The sequence below is a fragment of the Schistocerca nitens genome, chromosome 8 (genome assembly GCF_023898315.1).
Source record: "Schistocerca nitens isolate TAMUIC-IGC-003100 chromosome 8, iqSchNite1.1, whole genome shotgun sequence".
Lineage (NCBI taxonomy): Eukaryota > Metazoa > Arthropoda > Insecta > Orthoptera > Acrididae > Schistocerca > Schistocerca nitens.
In genome coordinates this window covers 337100837-337108814 of record NC_064621.1, presented here as the reverse complement: position 1 = coordinate 337108814, position 7978 = coordinate 337100837, and the positions used below count along the sequence as shown (strand labels likewise).

General features: G+C 47.2%; 1 non-coding gene across 1 annotated transcript; it reads right to left on the bottom strand.

Moving 5' to 3' along the window:
• Positions 1-6142: 6142 nt before the first annotated feature.
• Positions 6143-6217, bottom strand: Trnas-cga (transfer RNA serine (anticodon CGA)). The gene has a single exon. It is a non-coding gene; the product is annotated as a tRNA-Ser (tRNA).
• Positions 6218-7978: the final 1761 nt, after the last annotated feature.

The window sequence follows — 7978 nt, the reverse complement described above, 5'->3', positions numbered from 1 at the left end:
AACGAATATAGATTGTGCAGCTGCTGGGCCCTTTCCTGCAGTCCGCGTTCCTACAAACCTACCTAGTTACCTTATTACAGACGCATTCCTGGACATTTCGGTCTCTGCTTCACGCAGTAGCCTTACATCGAAATGCTAAAGAGAACTTAGGCCTGGGTAGAAGACTATTGATCTTCCCAGAAAGAACAGTGCCAGATGTGGTTTTAGACAATCTGCTATGGAGGCCCGGTGAACTCTACATTACTTGCTTGAAAAACCATGTTACTACTTCCCAGTCTGTACCTGGCGCCATAACGAATAGAACCAACAGAGAAAACCATAAAATAGGAACACATCTTCCCTTAATGTTGAGTGATCACGAAGATGCTGCGTACTCGTGTGTCATAGTGTTGTCAGCACCTCATAGAGTTTGAAGTGGGCCTCCGTGTGGGTCTCCATTTGGCCCGCTGGTCGTATCGTCCAATATCGAGATTTGTGTGCCATTCGGATATGACAGAGCCACGATATTGGACAGTATAACAGTATAGAGACGTGAGGACAGGCATAGGCGTCGTCAAGGTTCCTTTCTATCACGCCTGACCACCACAAGGGTGGAACACCCTATTGTGCACCAAGCACACAGCAACCCCTCCACATCTGCACCTGTTATACGAGTGTGCAGCTGTCATGCGAGCACAAGTAATGAACTTCTTGCAACATCCTGTGTTCCGGCGTAAAGCCAATCTCCGGCACGCCAGACGGGAACGTTAGAGCAGAGAGGGCTGTGAGACGACGTCAGCCAATTGCATGCTGACCGACCCCTCTCCAGGACGACAACGCGACGAAAGAGCCTTCTACACCAAGAGGACATAAGTGCCACGCTGCCTGGTCGCGAGCCAGTTCTACGAGTTCTACAGAAGCGTCAGGGCCAGCGACCTGTATAGAAGCATGTATTACTTCACATGTACTGAACTAGATACACTGAAAGACATTCGTTGCACTGCATGTTGCCCTTTGCTCGGGACGCATATGTATTTCTTAAAGTTACGTATTGTCATTTATTTTCTGTAATAAAATTCATTAATACGATTTGTTTGAATTGTTGTCTAGCTACCTGAGAAAGCAGGTTTCCTAGGCACCCCATATTTCACGAGTAGGCAGGCCATCATGCAGCAGTGATCGGAGAGTACTAGAAGCGAGACCAGAGAATTACCGGCCATTCGTAGACTACCGTTATCATTACGACAGCCGGCCGAAGTGGCCGTGCGGTTAAAGGCGCTGCAGTCTGGAACCGCAAGACCGCTACGGTCGCAGGTTCGAGTCCTGCCTCGGACATGGATGTTTGTGATGTCCTTAGGTTTAACTAGTTCTAAGTTCTAGGGGACTAATGACCTCAGCAGTTGAGTCCCATAGTGCTCAGAGCCATTTGAACCATTTGAACCATTACGACATAAACGGTTGCGCTTGGAGTGGTGCTGTGACCAGGAAGCATGGGCTGTTGATGAATGGAGTCAAATTATCTTCATTGATGAATCGCGATTCTGTACGGCCTCAGATGGCCACCTATGAGAGTATGGCGACGACCTGGGGAAAGGCCCCGCATACAAAGTTTTGGAGAGGCATAGTGGTGTTACTTCTGACATGATGATATTGGGAGCCATCGGGTATGACGTCAGGACACGATTGGTTGTGACTGATGGTACATAGATTGGTCACGGAAATCCTATGTCCTCATGTGTTAACATCTCATGTGAGATTATCTTGGCACTAGTATTCAACAGAACAATTGTCGTCCACATGTGGTACGTATCTCAATGAACTGCCTGCGTAATGAGGTACTTTTGTGGCCAGAAAGATATCCAGAGCCATCCCTGATAGAACACAACACGTGTGGGACCAGCTGCCAGTATATCATCAAGGACCAGCTACAACAATAGTGGGCCAACTCGATTCAGGAGACGATACGACTCCTTCCCAACTGTACCAGTGTATGTATCCAGGCCAGAAGGGGTGCAACGTTATACTGTTAAGTGAGCTAGAGTCGGCAAGTGCTATGCAAATTTGACTCGATTTTTGTAATCACTGAAGTAAAACCACATACCATTTCAACCAGTGTTCATTTCGATTCCTCCTTCCATTCTGGATGCTTCACTTTTTTCCCAGGCATTGCAGAAGCGTAGGAATTGTTACATCTAGAATGTTATATCTACACTGAAGTGCCAAAAAGACTGGTATAGACATGCGTATTCAAATACAGAGATATGTGAACAGACAGAATACACCGCTGCGGTCGGCAACGCCTATCTAAGACAACAAGTGTCTGGCGCAGTTGTTAGATCGGTTATTGCTGCTACAATGACAGGTTATCAAGATTTAACTGAGTTTGGAAGTGATGTTAAAGTCGGCGCACAAGCGATGAGAGACAGAATCTCCGAGGTAGAGATGGAGATTTTCTGGTACGACGATTTCATGAGTGTGCTGTGAATATCAGGAATCCGGTAAAACACCAACTCTACAACATCGCTGCGGGCGGAAAATGATCCTGCAAGAACAGGAGCAACGACGACTGAAGAGAACCGTTCAACGTGACAGAAGTGCAACCCTTCCGCAAATTGCTGCAGATTTCAATACTGGGCCACCAAAAGTGTCAACGTGCGAACAATTCGAAGAAACATCATCGATATGGGCTTTCGAAGCCGAAGGTCCACTCGTGTGCCCTTGACGACTGCACGTGACAAATCTTAACCATTCGCCAGGCCACGTGAAAACCGACATTGGACTGTTGATGACTGGAAACATGTTGCCTGGTCGGACGAGTCTCGTTTCAAATTGTATAGGGCGGTTGGACGTGTACAGGTATGGAGACAACCTAATAAATCCATGGACCCTGCATGTCAGCAGGGGACAGTTCAGGCTGCTGAAGGCTCTGTAATAGTGTGGGGCTTGTCCAGTTGGAGTGTATGTGACCCCTGATACTTTTAGATACAGCTCTGCAGGTGACACGTATGTAAACGTCCCGTCTGATCACCTGCATCCATTAATGTCTGTTGTGCATTACAACGGATTTTGGCAATTACAGCAGGACAAAGAGACTCTCCATACGCCCAGAATTGCTACAGGAACACTCCTCAGAGTTTAAACACTTCCACTGGCCACTGAACTCCCCAGACATGAACATTATTGAGCATATCTGGGATGCCTAGCAACGTGCTGTTCAGATGAGATCTCCAGCGCCACGTACTCTTACCGATTTATGAACAGCCCTGCAGGATTCATGGTGGCAATTCCCTCCAGCAGTACTTCAGACACCCCGTCGAGTCCATACCACGTGTTTCGGTGCCCTACTGGATATTAGGCAGGTATACTAGTTTCTTTGGCTATTCAATTTTTGCATTTTGAATGAAAATATTAATACTATTCGTAGGATATGGAATGAGATGCACATACTAAGTTTACACTACCGGCCATTAAAATTGCTACACCACGTAGATGACGTGCTACAGACGCGAAATTTAACCGACGGGAATAAGATGCTGGGATATGCAAATGTTTAGCTTTCCAGCGCATTCACACAAGGTTGGCGCCGGTGGCGACACCTACAACGTGCTGATATGAGGAAATTTTCCAACCGATTTCTCATACACAAACAGCAGTTGACCAGCGTTGCCTGGTGAAATGTTGTTCTGATGCCTCGTGTAATGAGGAGAAATGCGTACCATCACGTTTCCGTCTTTGATAAAAGTCGGATTTTAGCGTATCGCGATTGCGGTTTATCGTATCGCGACATTGTTGCTCGCGTTGGTCGAGATCCAATGACTGTTAGCACAATATGGAATCGGTGGGTTCACGAGGGTGATACGGAACGCCGTGCTGGATCCCAACGGCCACGTATCACTAGCAGTCGAGAAGACAGGCATGTTATCCGCATGGCTGTAAAGGATCGTGCAGCCACGTCTCTATCCCTGAGTCAACAGTTGGGGACGTTTGCAAGACAACAACCATCTGCACGAACAGTTCGACGACGTTTGTAGCAGCATGGACTATCAGCTCGGAGACCATGGCTGCGGTTACCCTTGACGATGCGTCACAGACAGGAGCGCCTGCGATGGTGTACTCAACGATGAACCTGGGTGCACGAATGGCAAAACGTCATTTTTTCGGATGATTCCAGGTTCTGTTTACAGCATCATGATGGTCGCATCCGTGTTTGGCGACATCGTGGTGAACGCACATTGGAAGCGTGTACTCGTCATCGCCATACTGGCGTATCACCCAGCGTGATAGTATTGGGTGCCACAATGGTTACACGTCTCCGTCACCTCTTGTTCGCATTGACGGCACTTTGAACAGTGGACGTTACATTTCAGATGTGTTACGACCCGTGCCTGTACCCTTCATTCGATCCCTGCGAAACCCTACATTTCAGCAGGATAATGTACGACGCCTCTTTCAGGTCCTGTACAGGCCTTTCTGGACACAGAAATTGTTCGACTGCTGCTCTGGCCAGCACATTCTCCAGATCTCTCACCAACTGAAAACGTCTGGTCAATGGTGGCCGAGCAACTGGCTCGTAACAATACGCCAGTCACTACTGTTGATGAACTGTGGTATCGTGTTGAAGCTGCATGGGCAGCTGTACCTGTACACGTCATCCGAACTCTGTTTGACTCAATGCCCAGGCGTATCAAGGCCGTTATTACGGCCAGATGTGATTGTTGTGGGTACTGATTTCTCGGGATCTATGCACCCAAATTGCTTGAAAATGTAATCACTTGTCAGTTCTAGTATAATATATTTGTCCAATGAATACCCGTTTATCATCTGCATTTCTTCTTGGTGTAACAATTTTAATGGCCAGTAGTGTATATGAAAGATCAAATCATGAAAACAGTGGTGCACAGTAGTTACGGAAGGAATGCTAGAGATAAATTAAGAACATCGTACGACAAATAAGCGTGTGACACACTCGTGGCGTGCGGTAAGTGGCAGCACATGTAGGGGGCGGGGTTGTCGCGGCTAGAATCAAACTGTGGGAGTGTCCGGTCAGGGGGCGGCACCGCCATCAGATACAGCGCCCCCGTGCCACGATCCCCGTATCACACGCAGCCCGCAGCACGGCAGTGCGACATCTCTGTGCCACCTGCTGTGGACAGCTGTCACGTGCAGTGGCCTCACTGCTGTAGCCAATGTGCTTCTCCGTGTACAAGAGCACTCATATGCTGTTTACTAACCACGAACTTTTTCACTCCAAAGAAAATACACGAACTATATTAATATATAGGTAGTATAAGTAGCATGTAAACAGTAACAGCCTACATTGTCAGAACTACAGTGCACTCTTTGTCTCTTACTTCCTATTTGCAGCCTAAGTTCTTACGCACAATGAAGCTTGTATAACGGCTCTATTGAAGTTTCATAATTCCTTTCAAATCCTTGAGCGACATGCAATCAGGTTTGACTTTCACACGCGTTTACCATGTCCTTCATCAATCATTTAACTCCTCATTAAATTCCCACTTACCCTCACCCACGTTAAACATCTGCGTAAGTCTCACATGATACACAAACGCGACTCCAGCAACCTCGTTGTTTCAACTCTGATTTCCAATCCTGCTAATCTTCCGCACTTTTACCGACACATATTGCCAACCGAACATTTACACACAGAGACACACACATACACACACACACACACACACACACACACACACACACACACACACATCATCATCATCACATCATACCTCTCTCAACGAAGCTTCGACCGATCTTTCGCCCATACAATTAAATCCACCCAGATATTTATACAAGCTATCAACTCATGCTATGTCCCCAGCCCATCCCACTATATGTTAGGGCTCTATCTTTTCCTCTTCATTTCTTCCTCATTTCATGGCCTAGGAGACACCTCTATCATCCCTGTGTATACTTACATCCTTCGACAATACAAGCTCCTATTCTTCGCTCTCCTATCTTTTCCAAGTGTCATTTCATAAGCTTTCAACGAATGTGCATTGCTTCATTTTAACATCTCCAACTTTCAGCATAATATTTTTAATTTTCAGTTTTATCCCTTAATTACAAACGTAAATCGTCAACAGTTTGGTTTAATACCACAGATGAAAACGATATTTTATGAAAATTCGTGGCGGATTAAAACTGTGTGCCGGGCCGAGACTCGAACTCGGGACCTTTGCCTTTCGCGGGCAAGTGCTCTACCAACTGAGCTACCCAAGCACGACTCACGCCCCGTCCTCACAGCTTTACTTCTGCCAGTACCTGTCACGTGCAGTGGCCTCACTGCTGTAGCCTATGTGCTTCTCCGTGTACAAGAGCACTCATTTTAATAATTTCGTATGTGTATGTTATTTGTTAAAAAATTTAATATTCTTCATCACAATCGAAAAATTTAAAATTATAAACTACTGATAAGCTGTTTCCGTTTATTAACAACAATCCTTAGATCACGCTTACTGAGCAATCACTACTGGGCACTTTTCAGACTTTCGCTTCTAGCCAGCCTTCTAACTGAAGGTTAATTCACTGCATAGTAACAGCCGGTCGGTGTGGCAGGACGGTTTTAGGCGCTTTAGTCTGGAACCGCGCGACTGATACTGTCACAAGTTCGAATTCTGCCTCGTGCATGGATGTGTGTGATGTTGGTTGGTTGGTTGGTTGGGGAAGGAGACCAGACAGCGTGGTCATCGGTCTCATCGAATTAGGGAAGGATGGGGAAGGAAGTCGGCCGTGCCCTTTCAGAGGAACCATCCCGGCATTCGCCTGGAGTGATTTAGGGAAATCACGGAAAACCTAAATCAGGATGGCCGGACGCGGGATTGAACCGTCGTCCTTCCGAATGCGAGTCCAGTGTCTAACCACTGCGCCACCTCGCTCGGTGTGTGATGTCCTTAGGTTAGTTAGGTGTAAGTAGTTCTAAGTTCTAGGGGACTGATGACCTCAGATGTTAAGTCCCATAGTGCTCAGAGCCATTTGAACCATTTGATCTGCATAGTACACTTGGAAAGACGACGCTGATTTTGATCCAATGACGGCATGTGCCACTTGGGTGATAGCATCTGTACTGATAATGGTTTGAACGTCTACCGCCAACAGATAGTGTAGTGGTGTAGCTACCAGAGCACTCTATGTGTTTATCCATTAATAGGGAATGTGCACAGCTGGAAGGCTCAATTTGGTGCATCCCTGTGAAGTAAGCAGGCAACTTGTGCTTCCTACAGCGAGTTTGAAAGGGGCCAGATTATGGCTTTTCGAGTGGCCGGATGGTCCTTTTGGAGAACTGCCACACAAGTTGGACGTGCTACATCAGTTATGCAACGTGCTGGTATCAGTGGTCACGTGAACATTGTCACACCTGTAGACCAGGTTCTGGACGTGCACACAGCCCAGACGTCCGCCAGGGAGCATCGTATTGTAAGGGCAGCAGTGGCAGATCGTGCAGCTAACACAGCGTAAATAAGAGGGCGTGTGAACCCAGACGTGTCAACACGAACTGTTGCAAACCGTTTATTGGGACTATGGGCATATACAACTCTAGCCCGTCTTCCACTCTCAGCATCTTCGTGCACAGCTCAAAAGGTGCCTAAGAGGATCACGTGGAAGATTGAATGGCGCGCCGTAGTCTTCAACGATGAAAGTAGAGTCTGTCGGCACGCAAGTGATGATCATTTGTGCGGACGATGTAGCCCTGGTGAACATTCATCCTAGACATGCTGACCCAACCCTAGGCCTTAAGGTCTGGAGCTCGATGAGCTACAGCTCCCTTTCATATTTGGTGTTTCTGGAGGGGACGGTCATCAGCGCTCGCTACGTGCAGAATATTGATACACCCGTTCATTTGCTTCTTGCAACAGGAGGTAATGCCCATGGAATTCAACGTACGGTACGAGAGTACCATGGTGAAATCACGTCTAGACGTCATGGGACTGGGCAGCCAACCCTCACTACAATTGTCGGGGGTCGTATGCTGGGCAGACCATTA